The sequence below is a fragment of the Mirounga angustirostris genome, unplaced genomic scaffold (assembly GCF_029215605.1).
Source record: "Mirounga angustirostris isolate CCGP_5_RB_7025 unplaced genomic scaffold, mMirAng1.0.hap1 SCAF_11, whole genome shotgun sequence".
NCBI classification, from domain to species: domain Eukaryota; kingdom Metazoa; phylum Chordata; class Mammalia; order Carnivora; family Phocidae; genus Mirounga; species Mirounga angustirostris.
The window spans coordinates 96,120,853-96,145,575 of NW_026991719.1; the positions used below are offsets into that span (position 1 = coordinate 96,120,853).

Genomic DNA, 24,723 nt, shown 5'->3' on the forward strand with positions numbered 1-24,723 from the left:
TTGTTCTCACTAAAATCTCACACTTGGGGCACCTGGGTGGCTCAGTCATTAAGCGTCTGCCTTCGGCTCAGGTCATGATCCCAGGGTCCTGGGATCGAGCCCCACATCGGGCTCCCTGCTCAGCAGAAAGCCTGCTTCTCCCTCTCCCACTCCCCTTGCTTGTGTTCCCTCTCTCGCTGTGTCTCCCTCTCTGCCAAATAAATAAATAAATAAATAAATCTTAATAAATGAATGAATGAATGAATGAATGAATGAATAAAATCTCACACTTCCCTGAGCACAATGCTTTCCCCAAAGCCCTGTCAAGCGGAGGCTCTTTCTCTTCCACAGAAGGCACATGACTGGACTTGGACATAAAGTGCTCTCCTTGTTGCCCATTGTCCTCACGGCCATCTCCAGTTCGTTCCTCGTTCAAATCACCCATCCCACACATTGTTGCTGTCATCTAGCCCTCAGTCACGATGACTTTGCCATCAGTCTGACATCTCGCTCTCCAAAGCCACTGCTGTCATTCGTGGTGACTTTGATATTCACATGACCATGATATTCACATGGATGATCACTGAATGCCTCTAGTCAATCAGTTCCTTGACCTGGTCACATCCAGCGATGTTTTTCTCCAGGCTACCTCAGCTGCCCACTTCTTCTGCCATAACCTAAACCTTGTAATGACTTTACCTGAACCACCTCTCCATGTAACACTGGAAACTGAAACACAATAGAGCAATGCCTTCAAAACTTGAAGGAAAACTACATCCAAACTAAAATTCTATACGTGGCCAAACCATTAATCAAGTGACACGGTAAATTAAAAACATTTCAAACAGGCAAGATCTCAAATAACCTCTGATGCCCCATCAGATGAAGATTCTCATCCCTCTTCTCCCAACGTGCACACACACAGAAGTGTTACGTTTGTTTTTCTTTTGTTTTGTTTTGTTTGCTTTTAAAGATTTTATCTATCCATTTGACAGAGAGAGAGAGTGCGTGGGTGCACGCAAAAGCAGAAGAAGCGGCAGGCAGAGGGAGAGGGAGAAGCAGGCTCTCCCTGAGCAGAGACCGTCCCTTGTGGGGCTCGATCCCAGGACCCTGAGATCATGACCTGAGCCGCAGGCAGATACTTGACCGACTGAGCCACCCAGGTAAGTGTTACGTTTTGACCTTAAGAGCTGGAGGTTGACAATGGTGAGCTTAAAAAATATAGGGCAGCCTGGATGCCTGGGTGACTCAGTCAGTTAAGCGTCTGCCTTCAGCTCAGGTCATGATCCCAGGGTCCTGGGATCGAGCCCAGTGTCTGGCTCCCTGCTCTCCCTCCCCCTCTGCTCTTCCTCCCACTTGTGCTTTCTCTCTCAAATAAATAAATAACATATTGGGGTGCCTGGGTGGCTCAGTCAGTTAGGCGTCTGCCTTCGGCTCAGGTCATGATCCCAGGGTCCTGGGATTGAGCCCCACATCGGGCTCCCTGCTCAGCAGGAGGTCTGCTTCTCCCTTTCTCTCTGACCCTCCCCCCCACTTGTGCACTTGCGAGCTCTCTCTCTCACTCTCTGTCAGTAAATAAAATCTTTAAAATAAATAAATAAAATCTTTTTAAAAATCTTTAAAAAAATAGGGGTGCCTGAGTGTCTCAGTCAATTAAGCAGCTGCCTTTGGCTCAGGTCACGATCTCTGGGTCCAGGGACTGAGCTCCACATCGTGCTCTCCACTCAGTGGGGAGTCTGCTTTTCCCTCTCTCCCTCTGCCTGCCACTCCCCCTGCTTGTGCTCTTTCTCTCTCTCTCTCAAATAAATAAATAAAATCTTTTTTAAAAATCTTAAAAAAATAAAAACCTTTTTTATTATTATTTTATTATTTTTAATTTTTTCCTTAAAAATAAAATCTTAAAAAATAAAAGTAAAAAACCTATATCTGTGTGTTATACACATAAATAACATACATAAATGTTATATATATGTTATTTTTATGCTTTTTTCTATACGCTTTTCCCTCAAAATATTTTACTATGTTTTATATATGTGTATATATATGTTTTTTCAATATGCTTTTATATATGTATAAATATATAAAAACATACACTAATATACAATAAAAATATATACTATATATGTATTAAAAAGCATATCAAAAAAGCATATACATATGTACACACATATATATAAAAGCATAGAACATTTTGAAGGCAACTCACTAAACTCTTATGGTTACCTCGTGTTGGGGAATGTGACTGGGCAACAGCTGGGGGAAGACTAACAAATACAACATTTAACTTCTGTATTATTTGAATCTTCATAAGCATGTACCTGAAGATTTCTTGTATAATTTAATATAAAATATCAATGTTTGCATAGTTGGTAGGGAAATTTTTACAAAAAAATATGTTTGATAATGCTTAATTTAGTATAGCTTCAACTGGGACTTCTTTTTTTTTAAGATTTTATTTACTTATTTAGAGAGAGAGAGAGAATGAGTGAGGGGAGGGGCACAGGGAAAGGGAGAAGCAGGCACCCACGGAGCAGGGAGCCTGACACGGGGCTCGATCCCAGGACCCTGAGGTCAAAGGCAGACACTTAACCAACTGAGCCACCCAGGCACCCCAACTGGGACCTCTTTTAAGAGTAATCCAGATTAGTTTTGCCAAAGCAGCTTATGGATAATATGCGATCACAATCACAAAAGGGCATATCTCTGATGCCACTTCCTCTGCTCTGCAGAAGTTATAAATAACCCTTCTTAAGTTTTTCTCAGATATTTCTGGCAGTATGGCCTCAGAGGCTATCTCACATATGCTCCGTAAATGAGTCTGCTTTGCTGCTATGTGGTGCCTGCCATTTTTCTCCAGCAATGATGTCTCCTGTTCGTTTCATGACCAAGAGTGCCTTGTATGCTAACAAGGCCCGTGAAGGCCACATGAGCGGCCACATGAGCTCATGCTGAGCTGAAGCCACTGATGCTGGTTGTCAAAGACACTGAAGGTACCATTACTGAAAGAGCTACTGTCCTCGGGGCGCCTGGGTGGCTTAGTTGGTTAAGCAACTGCCTTCGGCTCAGGTCATGATCCTGGGGTCCCGGGATCGAGTCCCACATCGGGCTCCCTGCTCGGCAGGGAGTCTGCTTCTCCCTCTGACCCTCCCCCCTCTCATGCTCTCTGTCTCTCATTCTCTCTCTCTCAAATAAATAAATGAAATCTTTAAAAAAAAAAAAAAGAGCTACTGTCCTCAACAACGACACTGCTAATGTTGTTGTCACCATCACCTTCATCTTGATACCTCTCCCAAGCCCCCATGTCCCATTTATCTATAAGTTATATGGATTCAGGTGCCTGGGTGGCTCAGTCGGTTAAGCGTCTGCCTTTGGCTCAGGTCATGATCTCGGGGTCCTGGGATCGAGCCTCACATCAGGCTCCCGGCTCAGTGGGGAGTTTGCTTCTCCCTCTGCCCTTCCTCACACTGGTTCTCTCAACCTCTTTCTCTCTCTCTCTCTCAAATAAATAAATAAAATCTTTAAAATATAGTATATATATATATACATATATATATGCGCCAACTTTTTTCCAAGTCCACTATTAACATCCTAACCCAAGCCACTACCATATCTTATTTGTGCTATTGCAAATACCCTACTAAGTGTTCTCCCCATTTCCATTCTTTCTCCAATCCAATCCATTTCCCACAATAGTAGTAAGAATGGTCCTTTAAAATATAAATTAGGTTTTATCATTTCCTTGCTCAAAACCATTCAATGACTCTCCATCACGCTTAGATTAAAATTCAAACTTAACAACAACAACAACAAAACAAAATTCAGACTTCACCATGACTTACTAGACTGCACATGATCTGGCTTGCGACTACTGCTAGAGCTTCATCTTATGCCACTCTCCTCAATCAATCCAGTCCAGCCACACAGCCTCCTTTCTGTTCCTTAAACATGCCAAGCTGCTCCTGCCTTTGGGTCATTATATTTGCTATTGCCCTTGTCTACAATGTTCTTCTCCCTGAATTTCATATGGCTCCCTCCTTCTTGTCATTCACATGTTACTTTATTTATTTGAGATAGAGACAGAGATAGCGAGAGAGAGCACATGAGTGGGGAGGAGAGGGAGGAGCAGGCTCCCCAGTGAGCAGGGAGCCTGACGCGGGGCTCGATCCCAAGACCTTAGGATCATGACCTAAGCCGAAGGCAGACGTTTAACTGACTGAGCCACCCAGGTGCCCCTCACACGTTAAAGGTCCCCTCTGCAGACAGCCACCTCCCTGACCTACCATTCCAAACAGACACTCATTCTCTTATCATATCACTCCATTTAATATCCTGCATAGTACTTCTCACTACCTGACATTTTGTTAGTCCTTCTGCACCAACAAAACAACTAGAATCCATGATCCAAGAGAGAAAGGACCTCGCCAATCCTGTTTGCTGCTGTATCCGTAGCCCCTAGACTAGCGCCTAGCACAGACTACAGGCGCTCAAGAAAATGTTGCTAAAGGAGTCACCATCACCATTGCTGTCAGTATTTCTGCCAATGCCAGAGCCCTTAACTCCTTATGTTCTTACAATCCTACTGAGTTTTGGAGGACACTGTATTTTAGCTTTTACTCTTTTTTTTTTTTAAGATTTTATTTTTAGGTAATCTCTACACCCAACGCAGGGGCTCGAACTCACAACCCCGAGATCAAGAGTTGAATGCTCCACAGACTGAGCCAGCCAGGCACCCCAGCGCTGACGCTTTTGTAGCTCCTTGGATGTAGGTCTCAAGGATGGCAATTCAGGTATGGCCACAGGTAGGACCCCTCCCCACCCCCGAGAGCTGAACCCAGGGGCGATTTGATTGGTAGAGCCTTGCAGCACCCAGAACAACTCCTCTTCTGCAGCCTCAGCCAATATCCTTGACTCAACCCTGCGTATGGGTATGTTCTCATCCTCTAGAGCAGCAGCTTCTCAATCTTGGCTGTACAAAGAATTACCTGAGGAAGTTTAATAAATATTAATGCCTGGCCAATTAATTCTGATTAATTGGTCTGGGATGCATTGTGGGCATCAGAACTTTTTTTAAGCTCTCCAAGTGATTCTGGTGTGTAGCTGAAGGTGACACCCACAGCTGTAGAATAAATTCTTCCATGGAGGACTCCCTGATTTCTCCAATAAATAGATTCCTGGTAGCTCCATTTCAAATCCTCTTGACTCTCCCAGAATTAGTATAAACAACAACTTCAGGCTCCATCTAAGACCCTTGCTGCATAGATGTGCCACCACACATGAATACTGGAATATTACTACAATAATATTTTGACCAAGCCAGGGTTCTGAATATCCATTTCATGATCACACATACTCTGGTTTCTCTTCAGATTGCATAAATCTTTCGCCTCTTACCATTTCATGATCACAGTAACTAAGGTGAGGCACTTTTATGAAATGTAGTATGTGCTTGATGTCACTAGAGGGCTGTCAGGTAAGGTAAGCAAAAGTGAAAAAAACAAAATTTTCAAACTTCAGAGACTCGGTTTACTCCTGATTCCTATCATTTGCATGAGTACAAATCTAAACTTTCTATTGCTTGGATCAACCACTTTTCAAATGTCTGGTCCTGTACATTCAAGTGTGTCCTGGCGATGTCTTCTTGTTCGTCCGTCCCTTCACATTTACTCACTGAAATCAAACATGTGCCTCCCCACGCTGACTTCTGTTTCTGTCAATGATGTTTTTATTCTCCTAGTCACCCTAATGAGAAACTCTGCAGTCCCATGCCTCCTTTTTCCATTTATCCCCTCCCTTTGTGCTCCAAGGTAATTTTACCTCCTAAGTATTTCTCACATCCATTTCTTCTACTTTATCCCCACTGCCACAGCCTTAGTCTAGACCCACAGGACTTCTCACTTGGATTTCTGTAATAACCGCCTAACAAGTCCCTCTGACACAGTTTGGGTCATCTACTCCTTCCTTAAAACTTCCACCAGAATAAGCTTTTAAAACCGAAAAGCTGGGGCACCTGGGGAGCTCAGTTGGTTAAGCATCTGACTCTTGATTTCAGCTCAGGTCATGATCTCAGGATTCTGGGATCAAGCCCCCCATCAAGCCCTCCACCGAGCCCCACATCGAGCCTAGCATCAGGCTCATGCTAAGCGGGGAGTCTGCTTGAGATTCTCTCTCTCCCTGTCCCTCAGCCCCTCCCCCTGCTCGCTCTCTCTCCCTGAAAAAATAAAATCTTTTTAAAAAATAAATAAAATAAAACTGAAAAGCTGACCATGAGCATGGCAATCCCCTGCTTAAAACCCTTCAGTGGCTCCATACATAATAAAGTACATATCTCTTTAGGGCCTTTAAAGACCTGGCCCCTGCCTACTTCTCCAAATACAACTTTCTTTCTTTTTTTTTTTTTTTTTAAGATTTTTATTTTTATTTATTTGAGAAAGAGAGAGAGTGAGCACGAGTTGAAGGAGGGGTAGAGGGAGAAGCGGACTCCCCACTGAGCAGGGAGCCTGATGCGGGGCTTCATCCCAGGACCTTGGGATCATGACCTGAGCCAAAAGCAGACACTTAACCGACTGAGCCACCCAGGCACCCTCAAATACATCTTTCATAGCCCCTTCTTTTGCATACTAGGATCTGATGTCTCCAGCCTTGCAGTTCCCCCATCTGTGCCTTTGCAAGTACAATTTCTTCCGCCTATAAGGCCCTTCCTCTTCTTTTCAACCTGGTGAACTATTCATCCTTCAAAATTCAGCTACAGAGTTTCCTTCTCTTTTTTTTTTTTTTTTTTTTTTTAATTTATTTGACAGGGACAGAGATAGCGAGAGCAGGAACACAAGCAGAGGGAGTGGGAGAAGAAGAAGCAGGCTTCCTGCTGAGCCGGGAGCCCGATGTGGGACTCGATCCCAGGACCCTGGGATCATGACCTGAGCCGAAGGCAGTCGCTTAACCAACTGAGCCACCCAGGTGCCCCAGAGTTTCCTTCTCTTTCCAGGCAAAGGCCATCCCTCTGGTGCCATCTGGGCATCAGAATTTTTCCCAGCTCTCCAGGTAATTCTGATGTGTATCCAAGCTTGAGAACCACTGCCACCATATATCTCTAACACTACACTGCATTTCAATCACTTTTTAGCATATTTGTCCTCCTTTCTAAACTCTAAGGTCTTTGAGGAAATAAAGTCTTACTCAATTTTGTAATCCTATGGAGAATAAATAAATGAATGAATGAATAAACCTTATAAGTGATATAAAAACACAAGTTTCCATTAATATTTATTTTTAAGTAGGCTTTACACCAAACGTGGGGCTTGGACTCAACCCCGAGATCAAGAGTTCCATGCTCTACCGACTGAGCCAGCCAGGTGCCCCTCCATTAATATTTTTGTTATAACCACGTAAAGTTCTCTTTTGTAAAAATACGATACAATATTATTGTGTAAGAATGTAAAAATTGTCTTGCTGATTTAAACTAAATATTGTCACTAATAGTATAAAGAACATGATTGTCCTCACTGACAACTACCTCAATCTGCTCAAAGATACAGCCGTAGTAATTCTAGCTTCCTGTAATAATTTGTCATAAAACCATTGTAGGTAAATTAATAAATCTCTTCAGAAGCTATTTATAATTCTAGCTCATCCTATTTTGTGGGGGATAGATTTACTATTGGCATGCAGCAACATTCCAGGGTCTGGTAGTAGACACAGAGTGCAATGAAGCCACCTAAAATTTTCTTTTTTAGATAGAACTTGATCCTGGCACCGAGGACAATTTATCCCCAGAGCAGCTTCCCTAGATGCCTTCACTACACCATCACATTCTTATCAACAGCTGCTTAGCTAAAAAGTCCCAAGGACAGCTCAGCCAGCCTAGCCCAAGGAACCCGAAGGTATTTCTGGGATTAGAAGAGAGATAGTTGAGAGACCATGGAAATAGAGGACATCTGTTGTCATTCCACAACAAAGAAGACACCAGAAAACTTGAGCCTTTCTCCTAGGTAGGAGTGCCTAACCATGATTTGGAGGTCTCTAGCCACGGGGAAATGTGAAGGTCTCACCTGGGCTGGGTCCGAGACGCTAATCTGCATCCTGCTTCGGCAGGGGTGTCCCATTAAAGGGTCCTCTCAAATCCTTTCACCCCATTTACCTAGACACGCATAGGGTATTTGTGGACCGGGACCATTACCCCTTTCTAAAAGAACAGATCCCTGAATATTTGACAAGGCCACACACTGGCAGCAAGAAAGTGCCTTGGTGCATGTGTAGTCAGAACAAGAAAGCCTGGGTTCAGAAGTAGTTGGAATACATATCAACAAACCCACACAGAAGCATAAGCTAAAGCTACAGACAGCCAGGAGGCTAGTTATTGGTCTCAGCCCTGGTCTAAGGAGGGCTGTTTGGATATAAAAACATTCTTCCTCTTTTCAGAACTTAAAGGGTGAGCATCTTGTTCTTCAAATGAAAGGTCTATGGGGGTTGTTGATGGAATGAAATGGGCCTGGAGGGGTGTCTGGGTGGCTCAGTCGGTTAAGCGTCTGCCTTCGACTCAGGTCATGATCCCAGGGTCCTGGGACTGAGCCTCCATCAGGCTCCCTGCTGAGCAGGGAGCCTGCTTCTCCCCTGCACTCTGCCCCTGTGCCCCACCCCACCCCACTCGTGCTCTCTCTCTCTCTCAAATACGTAAAAATCTTGAAAGAAAAGAAAGAAAAGAAAAGAAAAGAAAAGAAAAGAAAAGCAAGGAAAAGAAAAGAAAAGAAAAGAAAAGAAAAGAAGATGGGCCTGGATACCCTCTAGGTGGGGTCCTCCTTGTTTCTCTATTGACCAGCTCCCTTGGTCTATTCCAGATGCAAGTAAATTTAAAGCACTAAGAGGAAAATCGAGGGGGAAAGCTATTTACATTTGTAGTAATGGCAAAGTATCACTCAACTTGGCACAGCTTGAGCTACTAACTAGGTCCTTCTGGTAGTCGTGCTAACTAATTCCTTAGAGTACAGAGGACTCCCCAGAGTGAGTAGACCCTGACCTGGAAGACCAGTTTTTCTAATTAATTTTCCCTACTTGCACCTTCTAATCCCAGATTACGATAAAAGCCTTTTGGTTTTTTGAGGAACAAAGTCTTTTCTTATCTCGCCTTCAGCAGACATGGTTTTGGGCTTTGGATGGAAACAGCACTAACTTTCTGACCACCTCTCAACACCCACAGGGCTACTTTCCCTCTGGCTGCTCCCAGGATGTCCCGTTTCTATCTCCTCCTCCCTGAGGCCCTGAACCCACACTGTTCCTATCCCTGCCCCTAGGATCATAGCATCCTGAATGGTCTGCAGTCTCTCTCTCTGTTGCCTCTCTCTAGGCTCCTTGGCTGCTGCACCTTCCAACTTCCATCATATATTCTGTACCCAGCTTTCTAAAGCTTCTTGCTGTCCCGGACTCTGGTTGTCCCACACATTTTCTGTCTCTTCTCTCTTTTTCAATAAACACTTTAGAATTTTGGATCCGTTTTTTTACAAATCTACCCCTAGGTATCACACCCACCTCCCCCAACATATAGGGCTGCATTTCCTTACCTCACTCTAGTTCAGTTTTCCCCCTCATTCAGGCTTGAATGACATGTATCTTCAGAACCACCCCACATACATACACTAACTGCCATCAAGCATTTACAAAGACTTCAAATTCTTATATTTATATTTTAATAGTCCTGGGGTGCCCTGCTGGCTCATTTGGAGGAGCATGTGACTCCTGATCTCCGGGTCAGGAGTTTGAGCCCCACAGTGGGTGTAGAGATTACTAATATATATATGTTTATTTATTACTAATATGTATACATATATTTATATTAATATATATAAAATAAGTACATTTATAAGTATGTAAGTATACTTCTATATAAGAGTATATATGTTATATATAACATATATAAGTATAAATATACACTAAAATATATATATTTTTTAATAGTCCCACTTTTAGACCTCCCCTCCCCAATGTCACAGTCACTTTAAGAAAGGAAGGCATTTTTTCTATAAATGTCTCTGAGTATTTATGGCTGGACTCTTCAGTTCAATGGCCAAATGGCAATTCTTAGGTATGAAAACATAATGTGAAGCTTCTTCAAATCAACCTTGTTTAAAGTGTTGCCAAAGCACCACCTGCATCACAGTCACTTGGGAGAAGCTTCTTAAAATGCTGATTTCAGGGACACCTGGCTGGCTCAGTTGGTAGAGCATGTAGCTCTTGATCTCGGGGTTGTGAGTTTGAGCCCCACATTGGGTGTAGAGATTACTGAAATAATTTTTAACTTTTGAAAAATAAATAAATAAAATGCTGATCTCAGAGCCCTCTCAGAGATCAGAATTCAGTAGGTCTAGGGTAAAGTCCCAGAATCTATATTTTAACAGGCTCCCCACATGAGTGTATAGTTTGAAAATCATTACAGTAAGACATGCTGCTTACATAGCTTTGTTTACTTTAGGTGTCAGGATCTTGACTGTGGTCATCAGATGAGGAACCCATTAACAGGATGTGGAGAGGTTTGTTTCTTTCTTTGTTAGAGAGAGAGAGATAGAGCGTGAGCGGCAGAGGGGGGCAGAAGGAGAGGGAGAGACAGAACCTTAAGCAGGCTCCACGCCCAGCACAGAGCCTGATGTAGGCTCGATCTCACATCCCTGAGAGCATAACCTGAGCCAAAATCAAGAGTTGGACGCTTAACCAACCGAGCCACCCAGGTGCCCAGAGTTTTTATTTTTTTAATTTTTATTTTATTTTTTTACTTATTTTTTTAGTTTTTATTTTTTTTAAGATTTTCTTTTTAAAATCAGTTTCAAACAGATTGAACCTCCATACTTCCTAGGCAGACTAGATACCCTTATACTCTTCCGGAAAGAATGGAGTCTCCCTTTCTACCCAAACAGTGCTTGATCCCCCTTCTGCAATTCTCCAGTCCAGAAAGTGTCCTCTTCAGGATCTGCTGCTGGTAGAAGTAGTTAACACACTACCTGATCCAGGACCTCAAACACCCTTATTTTTTCAAAGACACTATAAAATCTGATGACAACATATCCACCACCACAACTATGTCATAGCCTGATCAATATAAACCCAAAGGCAGAGCTTCTGTAGAGTCAGTTTTACTCTTTGCCTGACCCACTGCCTCCATGACAATTCTCCCAGGACTTAGCCCACCTATCCAAAGCCCTGTCTTTCTGTGGAGCAGAACTGAGTTGAGGTAATACAGCAACAGAGTTGGCTGAAGAAATACCTCTAGTACAGCACATCTTAAAATGATAGATGAGACAGAGAGAGAGGACAGATAGACTATGTCCTTTTAAAGATTTTATTTATTTATTTTGAGAGACAGAGAGAGAGAGCACGCATGCAGGGAGAGGGGCAGAGGCAGAGAGAGCGAGAGAGAGAATCTTAAGCAGGCTCCACGCTCAGCACAGAGCCCCACGCAGGGCTTGAGCTCAAGACCCTGAGATCATGACCTGAGCCGAAATCAAGAGTTGGAGGCTGAGGGGCGCCTGGGTGGCTCAGTCGTTGGGCATCTGCCTTCGGCTCGGGTCATGATCCCAGGGTCCTGGGATCGAGCCCCGCATCGGGCTCCCTGCTCAGTGGGAAGCCTGCTTCTCCCTCCTCCACTCCCCCTTCTTGTGTTTCCTCTCTCGCTGTCTCTCTCTCTCTCTCTGTCAAATAAATAAATAAAATCTTTAAAAAAAAAAAAAAAGAGTTGTAGGCTCAACCACCTGTGCCACCCGGACACCCCAGACCATGTCCTTTTAAATGCAGGCTGATGGTTGAGATGGTGGGAAAATAAGAGCCAGTAAGAAGATGTCAGCACTAATCCAGAGGAAAAAAAGGAAGCTATAAAGCTGGCATTTACCTTGGGATAGCTATTGCTTCTTAGCAACCCCAGAGAGTAGTTTTAATGGGCCAATCAAGTGCAAGGGACAAAAGGAACAAATCCAGGGGCCCAGGCAAGGTTACAAGTTGGATCAGGCACACAGCCTCTCCCTCCTTCTCTGCTTAAAGTCACATCCCCAAAGATGATGCCCTTAATGGATGAACAGGGGAAAAACAAAAAACAAAAACCCAACAACAACAAAAATACACTACCTAGAGGCAGATGGTAGAGATATGTGCTTGTCTTGGTTTTGTCTCTGGATAGAATAAAAAAAGAGGAGAGAGAGAGAGAAATTCCCTTTAGACACCATAACCCCAAACCTGTACTCAGGCATGTTTGGGTCCAGAATTCACATTACTCATATGGTCAAAACACCACACACCAGAAATTTAGCTTAAAATAGGTCTGTATTGGCAATGCAATTGATCCTTGAACAACACAGGTTTGAACTGCATAGGTCCACTTATATGAAGATTTTTTTCAATAAATACAATATAGTACTGTAAATGCATTTTCTCTTCCTTATGATTTTTTTTAAGTAAGCTCTACACCCAGCGTGGGGCTTTGAACTCAAAATGCTGAGACCAAGAGTCACATGCTCTACTGACTGAGCCAGCCAGGCGCCCCTCTTATGATTTCCTTTTTTTTTTAAGATTTTATTTATTTATTTGACAAAGAGAGCACAAACAGGAGTGAGAGAGGGAGAGCAGACTCCCCGCTGAGCAGGGAGCCCAACACGGGGCTCGATCCCAGGACCCGAGCTGAAGGCAGACGCCCAACCGACTGAGGCACCCAGGTGCCCCTTATGATTTTCTTCATATTTTCTTTTCTCTAACTTACTTTACTGTACAATACAGTTTAAAATACATATACAAAATATGGTTAATTGGCTGTTGATGGCATCACTAAGGCTTCTGGCCTACAGTAACCTATTAGTTAACTTTTGGGGGAGGCAAAAGTTATACAGATTTTGACTGCATGGGGGCTTGGTACCCCTAACTCCCAAGTTGTTCAAGAGCCAACTGGATTTCCAGGTGACTCGTAGGAATAAGTGCAACTCTTTTCCAGGAGAATTCACTTCAAACCCAGATCTCAAAGAATCTCCAAAGAGAAGGGTCCAATGAAGGTGTTGCTCACAAATAAATATCACATACACACAAGGAAAAATATGAAGGACAGGTTAAAGCATATAAAGGATATAATGAGAAGGACAACATGCGTCTAATGGGAATTCTAGAAGGAAATATTAAAGAAAATAAGAGAGATGCGGCACCCCACTGGCTCAGTCAGTAGAGCATGCGACTCTTGGGTCTTGGGGTTGTGAGTTCGAGCCCCACATTGGGTGTGGAGATTTTTTTTTTTTTTGAGATTTTTTTTTTAATTAAAAAAAAGAGAAGAAGAGAGAGACAATATCTAAAGATAATGGCTGAGGATGTTCCAAAAGTAGTGAAATAAAAAAAAATCCTCAGATTTAGGCCACATTTAGGTAGCAGCCTTACTCTGTCTACTAAACTTATTAGGCTAATGACAACCTTTCACTTGCCCACATGAGGTACCCAGTCATGTCTCATCCCCAAAAGGAGGAAAGGACAATTAGTGCAGTTGCTTGACTAAGTCTCAGAAGGACTAGGCCATACCATTGTCAACCCACTACATGGCACAATGCCTGGCGCATAGTAAGCCCTTAATAAACATCTGTAGAATGAATGAATGGATGGATGATCAAGCAACCACAGTGAAGCCAGATAACAATACTGGAAGGTCGGTAGTAAGATTAACATTGAAACTGAACCCAAATTCTGAATGCAAGCAGGTTCCCTCAAGAGTAAAAGATCACAGAAGCAGGGGATCAGACAGTCCCTAATACCACATGGGTAGCAGGATTACTAGGCTTCATAGGAGATTTTGCAAATGGAGTTGAATTTGGGGTGCATTCTGTGTGTGAGTGTATGTGAAGCAAGATACTGCTTTCATATTGTAAATGTATGTTGGGTTATTTTTTTCTAAATTCACTGTTTTTCTTTTCTGTTACATTATACCTTAACGTTCATTCCAGTGTTACATTTATTCCCAAGTGCACTCAAGGACTTCAGAAAGCAAACAGCATCTGTTGACCTATTACACTTGTTTTACCATGACCTACTTAGATCTGTCGTCCTTTTTTTTTTTTTTTTTTTTTAAGATTTTATTTTTAAGTAATCTCTACACCCAGTGTGGGGCTTGAATTTACAACCCGGAGATCAAGAGTTGCATGCCCTGCTGACTGAGCCAGCTAAGCGCCCTTAGATCTGTCGTTCTTAACTGACAGAAGGAGGATAGTGATATTTATCCCTGTAATAATTTTTTTGTTTTGTTTTGTTTTGTTTTTTTAAGTAATCTACGCCCAACATGGGGCTTAAGCTCATGACCCTGAGATCAAGAGTCACATGCTCTACCGACTGAGCCAGTCAGGTGGCCCTCCCTGTAATAGTTTTTATTGCTTTGTAACAAATCACCCAAAAGTTAGTGGCTTTAAAAAAATACAAATTTGTTATCTAGCAGTTCTGAAAATCAGAAGTCTGGGGACAGTTGTGGCCAGGGTCTGCTCAGGATCTTGCAAGGCTGAAATAAAGGTGTTGGCCAGTCTGCATTCTCATATGGAGCTTGGGGTCCCTTTTCCTGCTTGTTCAGACTGTTGGCTGAATTCAGTTCCTTGCAACCACAAGACGGAGGGCTCCAGTTCCTTCCTATCAGCAAGGGGCCATTCTCAGTTCCTAGAGGCCACATTCCACACCTCATCAGCAATTCACAGCATGTTTGCTTTCTTCCAAGCCAACCAGAGTGCATTGCTCTGACTTCCTCTTCCCCACCAGCCAGAGAAAACTCGGCTTTTATAGGGCTCATGTGATTAGGTCAAATCCACCTGTATAATCTCTCTATCTTAAAGTCAACTGATTTGGGACTTTAATGACATCTGAAAAATCCCTTCCTGGCAGCACCTAGATTAGTGTTGAATTGAATAACAGGGGGGAAGGGTGAGTATACTAGGAGCTAGGAAATCTTGGGGTCGATCTTAAAATTCTGCCTACCACAACTCCCAACGTTGAGATGTACCCATTTAGATTAAGAATACCATTACAAAATGGAAAAAAAAAAAAAAAAAGAAATATCAACTACTTGCTTTAATTTTTTTTTTGGTAAGATTATAATTTCTGACACTTCACTCGTTAACATGGCTCAGTTGCTACAGGCTAGTAAAACTAAAGCAAACTCTGGGGAGATAATGAATAAAATAAAATAAAAGTGTGACCTTAGGCTCAGATCTTAACCACTAAATGCTAGCTGTGAAACTTTGGGCACGTTACTTAACTGTTCTAAATCTGTTTCCCTACTTATAAAATAGCATATTCCCCATATATTATATGGATTAAGTGAAATAATATATGCAAAGTGCTTAATAAAGTACTTAGAACTAACTTAATGAGAGCAATTATTATTTTATTATCATTGAATGACGTAAGAGATGTGAAACTATCTCAGAAAGTATAGAGTTATTCTAATGTAATATAGAGTTATTCTAATGTAAAAGTATAGTTATTCTAATGTAATATATTCTAATGTAATACAAAAAAGTAATATATTATTACTAGGTATACACAGAGAGCATACCATTAGGCAGGTTCCCTATACATAGGTAGACATGTTTAGTATGTACACATATCCCATACTTATTTAATATACATTTGTGCATTTGAAATTCCCATTTGTCTTCGTCTCTGAACACATTTAGTGTAAACACATCAGTGTATATTCTCAAAATAAAAAATAATAAAGAGGACTGATAACCACCTTTAAATAGATTAAAGGTTTTGTATAGACTTAGTAACCAGAATTATAACCAGTAGATGTAAATTAGAAACACAGATTTGGGCTAAATACAATGAAGAAATCTGTTAACATTTATCAAAAGTGGATTGGGTCAGGGTGCCCTGGCTGGCTTAGTCAGTAAAGCATGTGACTCTTGATCTTCAGGTCACGATCTCAAGCCCCACATTGGGTGGAGAGATTACTTAAAAAAATAAAATAAAATAAAATAAAATAAAATAAGGGGCGCCTGGGTGGCTCAGTCGGTTAAGCATCTGCTTTTGGCTCAGGTCATGATCCCGGGGTCCTGGGATCGAGCCCCGCATTGGGCTCCCTGCATGGTGAGGAGCCTGCTTTTCCCTCTTTCTCTGCCCTTCCCCCTCACTCATTCTCTCTCTCTCTCAAAAGGAATAAATAAAATCTTTTTAAAAAATTAAAAAATTAGGTCTATTCAGGTTTTCTATTTCGTCCTGGTTCAGTTTTGGTAGTTGATACATCTCTAGGATCAATGCAACAGAACAGAGAGCCCAGAATGGACCCTCAACTCCATGGTCAACTAATCTTCGACAAAGCAGGAAAGAATGTCCAATGGAAAAAAGACAGTCTCTTCAACAAATGGTGTTGGGAAAATTGGACAGCCACATGCAGAACAATGAAACTGGACCATTTCTTTACACCACACACAAAAATAGACTCAAAATGGTTGAAAGACCTCAATGTGAGACAGGAGTCCATCAAAATCCTAAAGGAGAACACAGGCAGCAACCTCTTTGACCTCAGCCGCAGCAACTTCTTCCTAGAAACATCGCCAAAGGCAAGGGAAACAAGGGCAAAAATGAACTACTGGGACTCCATCAAGATAAGCTTTTGCACAGCAAAAGAAACAGTCAACAAAACCAAAAGACAACTGACAGAATGGGAGAAGATATTTGCAAATGACATATCAGATAAAGGGCTAGTATCCAAAATCTATAAAGAACTTAATAAACTCAACACCCAAAGAACAAATGATCCAGTCAAGAAATGGGCAGAAGACATGAACAGACATTTTTCCAAAGCAGACATCCAGATGGCCAACAGACACATGAAAAAGTGCTCAACAGCGCTCGGCATCAGGGAAATCCAAATCAAAACCTCAATGAGATATCACCTCACACCAGTCAGAATGGCTAAAATTAACAAGTCAGGAAACGACAGATGTTGGCGGGGATACGGAGAAAGGGGAACCCTCCTACACTGTTGGTGGGAATGCAAGCTGGTGCAGCCACTCTGGAAAACAGTATGGAGGTTCCACAAAAAGTTGAAAATAGAGCTACCCTATGGTCCAGCAATTGCACTACTGGGTATTTACCCCAAAGATACAAAGGTAGGGATCCAAAGGGGTAAATGTACCCTGATGTTTATAGCAGCAATGTCCACAATAGCCAAACTGTGGAAAGAGCCAAGCTGTCCAGGGACAGATAAATGGATAAAGAAGATGTGGTATATATATACAATGGAATATTATGCAGCCATCAAAAGGAATGAAATCTTGCCATTTGCAACGACGTGGATAGAACTGGAGGGTATTATGCTGAGCGAAATAAGTCAATCAGAGAAAGACATGTATCGTATGACCTCACTGATATGAGGAATTCTTAATCTCAGGAAACAAACTGAGGGTTGCTGCAGTGGTGGGGGGTGGAAGGGATGGGGTGGCTGGGTGATAGACGTTGGGGAGGGTATGTGCTATGGTGAGCGCTGTGAATTGTGTAAGACTGATGAATCACAGACCTGTACCTCTGAAACAAATAATACATTATATGTTTAAAAAAAAAAGAAGAAGAAGATAGCAGGAGGGGAAGAATGAAGGGGGGGAAATCGGAGGGGGAGATGAACCATGAGAGACTATGGATTCTAAGAAACAAACTGAGGGTTCTAGAGGGGAGGGAGGTGGGGGGATGGGTTAGCCTGGTGATGGGTATTAAAGAGGGCACGTTCTGGATGGAGCACTGGGTGTTATACGCAAACAATGAATCATGGAACACTACATCAAAAATTAATGATGTAATGTATGGTGATTAACATAACATAATAAAATTAAAAAATGCAAAAAAAAGAAAAAGAATTTAAAAATTTTAAAAATAAAATAAAAACAATACTGGGGCTCCTGGGTGGCTCAGTCATTTAAGTGTCTGCCTTCAGTCATGGTCCTGGGGTCCTGAAATGGAGCCCCACATCAGGTCCCTGCCCAGTGGGGAGTCTGCTTCTCTCTGCCTCTGCCCCTCTCACTCTGCCCATCTCCTCACTGGTGCTCTCTCTCTCTCTCTCAAATAAATAAATAAAATCTTTAAAAAAAAAAACCAAAACAACCCAATAGTTTAAAAAAAAGTGGATTGGGTAAACAGTAAACTCCGTGTCCCTGAATGACCATTTATCAGGGAGGCTTGTAAAAGGAATTCATACTTCAGATATGAGTTCTGGACTAGTGACTTTAAAAGTCCCTTCCAGTTGTGGGGCGCCTGGGTGGCTCAGTCGGTTAAGCGGCTGCCTTCGGCTCAGGTCATGATCCCAGGGTCCTGGGATCGAGCCCCACGTTGGGCTCCCTGCTCAGCGGGGAGTCTGCTTCTCCCTCTCCTTCTGCCTGCCTCTCTGCCTACTTGTACTACTATCTCTGTGACAAATAAATAAATAAAATCTTTAAAAAAAAAAATAAAAGTCCCTTCCAGTTGTAAGAGTCCATGAAATTCTAGTTGTTGCTGTTGAGTGTATATGCACATGTTTGTATTAGCCTGATGATGGATATTTCTATATAAATGTTTGCCATTTGATTCAGTTTTAGCAATTAAAAATATATGTAAATGTCACAGGGAAAAAAAATCTTCTCTAGTTTCTGACCTTAAGTAATATTTTGAAGCATAAAGTTCATATGTTTTAGTTTACCCCTGCTTAGATCAGGCCATATATATTGCTTATTGTTCTGAAAAACAAAATTATGATTAGTTCATATTATTAGACGTGAATCTCTAATATTATACTTTGCCTCTAGAAGCTTCACATCAATCCATCATTTCATAGCTGCTTTGGAAATTCCCATTACCATTCTCTGTGTGTAGTGCCTGTAGTGCAAAAAAATAGTACTTTATACTGGTAAACTAACTACATTCCAAGATTTGCTTTGTGGGTATTTTTTCCAAGTTCAGCTTCTTAGTGGCACTTATTGAACTGGTCTAGAAGCTAAGTGTGACACCTGCAATAGGCCCAGGACTCATAGTCGTGTACTATATGGGCAACAAATCTCAGCTCTTTATTTTGTATTTAAGTCTACTGGCTATATATTTTCTTTTACTATTTTCCCTCATTTATTTTATTTCTTTAAATTTTTTAAAAGATTATTTATTTATTTATTTGAGAGAGAGAGAGAGAGAGCATGAGCAGGGAGAGAGAAAGGGAGAAGCAGACTCCGCTGCTGAGCAGGGAGCCCGATGCGGGGCTCGATCCCAGGACTCTGGGGTCATGACCCGAGCTGAAGGCAGATGCCCAACTGACTCAGCCACCCAGGAGCCCCTATTTTCCCTCATTTAAAAAGTAATATGGAGCACCTGGCTGCCTCAGTCAGGGGAGCATATGACTCTTGATCTCGAGGTTGTGAATTCAAGCCCTGCTTTGGGTGTAGAGATTACTTAAAAGTAAAATCTCAAAAAATAAAAACAAAAAGTAATATACACTCACTGTAGAAAATTCAATCATTATATGAAGGTATAAATAAGGTACACATTTCCTATTATTTTAATCAGCAGCCAAAGACCATCATCATCAATCATTTCTAAACATTCTTCCAGAATTCTCTATGCTTATATACACATATACATAGATAAATGATTTTACATAAATGGGATTATTCCACATGCAGTATTTCATAACATCTGTTTTCATTTAACACATCGTGAGCTTTTGTCATGTCAATGAATACAGAGACGGAACCATTATTAACTGTGGTTAGCACATTGTTCCTGTCTGCTAGTAGCCCTCTTTTGGAAAAAACAGCCATTGCATATTCCATGTGGTCCTAGTGAGAAAGATACTCACAGTAGTCTCTCCCTACTTGGTGTGTAGCAAGGAATCAGCTGGCCTAAGCCTGACAAGCGTTCTCTATGCCCTTAGCTAGAGGAATTTCCTAAGGCCAATCAACATCATCTCTGAGACTTAATATACCACTACTGGGACAAAAAAAGTCTCACTTCCTTTGGGATTGAGAATTATTAGGACATTATAAACTAATGCCTGCAGCCCTCTTCACTGACTTCAAGAAGGAAGCTGTCTGTGATAGGAAAATTGAAGTCACATCACAAAAAGAAGAAGAGATAAGCAAAGATGAGAGATGGCAAGGAGAGAGAGAGTACTGATATATTGGACCCTGGATCCAGCCATACCTAAAGCTACCTCACCTGGACTACAGTCAGAGCTGCCATGTGGTAACATTTGCTTTCCTAAAAATCACTCCACTACACAAAGTTGTTCAGTAAAAACCCCAGGGTTTACGTGGAAAATGTGGCTAGGAGTACACCATTCAAAAACTTTGTGTATAGACAGGGCACCTGGGTGGCTCAGTTGGTGAAGCGTCTGCCTTCAGTTCAGGTCATGATCTCGGGGTCCTGGGACCGAGCCCCACATCGCTCGGGCTCCCTGCTCAGCAGGGAGTCTGCTTCTCCCTCTCCCTCTGCTCCTCCCCCCTGCTCGTTCTTTCTCTCTAGCGCTCTCTCTCTCAATAAATAAAAAACATTTTTAAAAAAACTTTGTATATAGAGATGTGAAGTCACTATATTGTACACCTGAAACTAACGTAACACTCAAATAAAACAATTTTAAAAAAAACATACCAAGAAAACATGTGCTCTGAAAACTGAGTAACACCTAACTGCTCTAAAAAACCCCCCAAAAACCCAAATCAAAACCTTTGTCGGTGACACATACACAAAAACATACAAACCTAATAAAAACGGTAGTGGCTGAGTTTTATACCTATTAAATGGTTATGAAATAAACACATAAATAATGAAACACATAGAGCACTTTATTTTGAAAAAGACCTGAAGTTTGCTTGTGGAAATGGGTATCAGGGGAGTTGTAGCTTGTGAGTTATTGTGAAGTGGTAGAAGGAGGGTTATCTGAAATCAGATTCTGAAGGAAAGTTCTAACGCTTAGATACGGATGGGTGTGACTCAAAACACACACAATGAACTGAGGTAGCTGGTGGTTGTCTGAGGCAGATATGTGTGTATTTTGTGCATTCCTATGTGACTTGATTCAGCTGCGTGTACTTTTCTGCTTTTACCTAGTGCTTCTGGCTGACAAAAATCACACTTAAGCAAATGCAAAATTCGCTTTATGCTCAAATTCTTCTCCAATACATTAATCACAAAGGAACAGACAAGTGTTATAGCAGTCTATATTTGATTATGCAAATGAATAAATTCCTTTTTTTGTTTTGTTTTGTTTTGTTTAAGATAATCCCAGTTAGTTTTATTCCAGAGTCTTGAACTTAGTATTCTACTACATAATAGTAAGACAATTTAAATCCCAAACTGGCTTTTCTGCATCTTTTTTTTTTTTCTGCATCTCTTAACAAATTTCTAGACTCTCTTTCTCTACTTTCAGTTCTTGTGTGCTCAGAGATTGAAAATTCATTTTAATATTAATATCGAGAAAACATCATTAAGAAGGTGGTATGGACCTAAAAAAGATATAAAGATTCCAAAGCCAAATAGAAATGAGTTTTTAAATATTTACCATCATAATCTGGAACACAGCTGACCTTTCAAACATAATTGAAGGTTGATGATTACAGAATTTTAGCTTGGTCCTGAGAAATTTTGGCCAGTTCAGATTGATTTTCTTTTATGGATTTTGATACTTCAAAATCTATAAAAACTCTCCCAGAGTTTGCAATATTAAATCAGTTCATGTCAATATTGTATCTCAAATCCTCTGACTTCATATATAAAAAGTTTTTCCCTGAGTTATCACTTTAGCTGTTGTTTGTAACAAAAGCCTACACACGTGACAGTCTTTTTTTTTTTTTTAAGATTTTATTTATTCATTTGAGACAGAGAGAGAGCATGAGCAGGGAGAGAGGCAGAGGGAGAGGGAGAAGCAGGCTCCCCACTGAGCCAGGAGCCCGATGTGGGACTCGATCCCAGGACCCTGGGATCATGACCTGAGCCGAAGGCAGACGCTTAACCATATGAGCCACCCAAGCGCCCCTACACACATGACAGTTTTGTCACTGATGTTCCCAGTGATTACCCTTGAGGTTGGAGCACAATTGGCTCCAAGTATACTGCCAGTTTGTATTATTCTTGCCAAGTGAAGAGAGCAAGCATCCCACAAATTGTTCCATACACTGACTGTGACTTGTCGCCTTTGTAACTCCTAAGTAGAGTTTATGCTGTGCAGATAAGGAGACAGAAGAAGTTTCCTGAAACCCACTTTAGCCTTAGACCTGGGTAGTTTTTAAAGCCACTAGGAATGAGCTGGGTGGGAAACGGTTTTATCCTCATTCTTATCTAGGTGTGTGATTTTGTGGCATTATACAATTCTGTTGTGAAACTAATTCAAATAACCATTTAATATGCATGTACTTTCAGTTCTGGGGTACCCTAGAAAGTAGTATCCTATGGACCAAACGTTGGCAAAATTTTCTGTAAAGAGCCTGGTAGTAAACATTTTAGGCTTTGTGGGCCATACAGTCTCTGTCCTAACTGCTCAACTCTGCCCTAAAAGCAGACATACAATACATAGACAGCTAGGCCTGGCTGTATTCCAATAAAACTTTACAGTAGCCCTCCTTTATCCACGGGGAATATGTCCCAGGACCCCCACTGAAACTGAACCCCGCAGTGCCTGAAACTACAGAGAGTACCAAACCCTATATATACTATGTTTTTTCCTCTACACACATACTTATGATAAAGTTTAATTTATAAATTAGGCTCAGTAGAAGATTAACAATAACAATACAGTAGTATAATTATAACAACATACTGGTAATAAAAGTTATGTGAATGTGGTCTGTCTCAAAATATCTTATTGCGCTGTACTCACCCTTCTTCTTGTGGTGATATGAAATGATAAAATGCCTATGTGATGAGATAAAGGGAGGTAAATGATGTAGGTGTTCTGATGTACTGTTAGATGACACGTCAGAAGGAGAAGCATCTGCTTCTGAACCACAGTTGATCTTGGGCAACTGAAACTGCAGAAAGCGAAACCATAGATAAGGGGGAATTGTATTTACAAAAACAGACAGTGGGACAGATTTGTCCAGTGAACCATAATTTGCCTACCCCAGCTTTGGACCAATAGCCTCCAATTTTTTTTAACGGTGTCTTGGGACAGTCTCTGGACCCTCAGGGCCCTGAACTATTCCTGCTTCAGCTGCAGCAGTTATTCTTTTAATAAGTAGACTTTTGCCGGAAATTAGGTTTGATTAAAAAGTTTCATTTCTAATAAGGAGAAAAGCTTTAAAACTACTCCCTTGGACTAAACCTAAAACCTGCTGCTTTAAAAATTTAGATGATTCGGGCAAAGCATCTTTTAAAATGATGACACGGGGTGGGGAGAGGTGGCTGGCTTACCTAGTGGAGTATGTGACTCTTGATCTCAGGGTTGTGAGTTCAAGCCCCACATTGGGTGTAGAGATTACTTAAAATCTTAAGGGGCGCCTGGGTGGCTCAGTGGTTAAGCAACTGCCTTCGGCTCAGGTCATGATCCCAGGGTCCTGGGATCGAGTCCCACATCGGGCTCCCGGCTCAGCAGGAAGCCTGCTTCTCCCTCTCCCACTCCCCCTGCTTGTGTTCCTGCTCTCGCTGTCTCTGTTAAATAAATAAAATCTTTAAAAAAATAAAAAATAAAAAATAAAATCTTAAAAAAATTATGAGGGGCGCCTGGGTGGCTCAGTGGGTTGAGCATCCAACTCTTGGTTTGGGCTGAGGTCATGATCTCAGGCTTATGGGATCAAGTCACATGTCAAGCCTCTGCCCCTCCCCCAACTCGTGCTCTCTTTCTCTCTCTAAATACATAAATCTTTTAAAAAAATATTATGACATGTTGGGACGCCTGGGTGGCTCAGTCGGTTAAGCGTCTGCCTTGGACTCGGGTCATGATCCCATGGTCCTGAAATGGGAGTCCCATATTGGGCTCCTTGCTCAGCGGGGAGCTTGCTTCTCCCTCTGCCTGCCACTCCCCCTGTTTGTACTCTCACTCTCTCTCCCATGCTCTCTCTCTGGCAAATAAATAAAATCTTAAAAAAAAATTATGACACTCAGTACACATGTGTTTTGATGTTACCAGAAACTCACTTCCTCACATAACTGATAAAAGCATTTAAACAGACAACTTTAATAGCTCTAAAATGTTTTCTGCTTATCATTTCTCCACTTTGATTTTTTCTAAGCATAACGTTTAAGGTACCTTAAAAGGTCCAAGAGAGAAAAAAAAAAAAGATTCAAGAAAGGTGATATGGTATAGTGAAAAAAAGGCACCAAATTAGGAATCCATATTTGGATCTGTTGCTAGATTGTGAGCTCCTGGAAGACAGGAACTAAATTATCTTATTCATCTTTCTTTCTTTTTTTTTTTTTAATAATCTCTATGCCCAACGTGAGGCTCAAACTCAGGACCCCAAGATCAAGAGCCACATGCTCTACCAACTGAACCAGTCAGGCACCCCAACACCAAACTTAATTTTTAAGGCAAACATAAATTCACTATTAGATGACTAGGAAGAGAATAAATTCAGGTAGTTTGTCTACTTTTATCTTTTCATAATCCATAAGGAAAAAAAGCATATCTTTTCTAGTGATCAACAAAAATAAAAAGTTAGTATTAGAGATACAGTTTTATACCTGGGAAATTAACATGTTTAAAACACATAAAAGCTAATAATTACTAGATTGTGACAAAAGGACACAAGGACCCAGAAATCACTTGTCTGCAGTTTTGAAATCCAAAAGGCTCTGGAAACTAAAAATTTT

General features: G+C 41.4%; 1 long non-coding RNA gene across 1 annotated transcript in view; it reads right to left on the minus strand.

Moving 5' to 3' along the window:
- Positions 1 to 22,978, minus strand: part of LOC135362030 (uncharacterized) — an 82,548-nt gene extending 59,570 nt beyond the window's left edge. Inside the window, exon 1 of the long non-coding RNA XR_010406321.1 lies at positions 22,793 to 22,978. This is a non-coding gene — a long non-coding RNA (uncharacterized LOC135362030). The remainder of the gene's footprint in view (positions 1 to 22,792) is intronic.
- Positions 22,979 to 24,723: the final 1,745 nt, after the last annotated feature.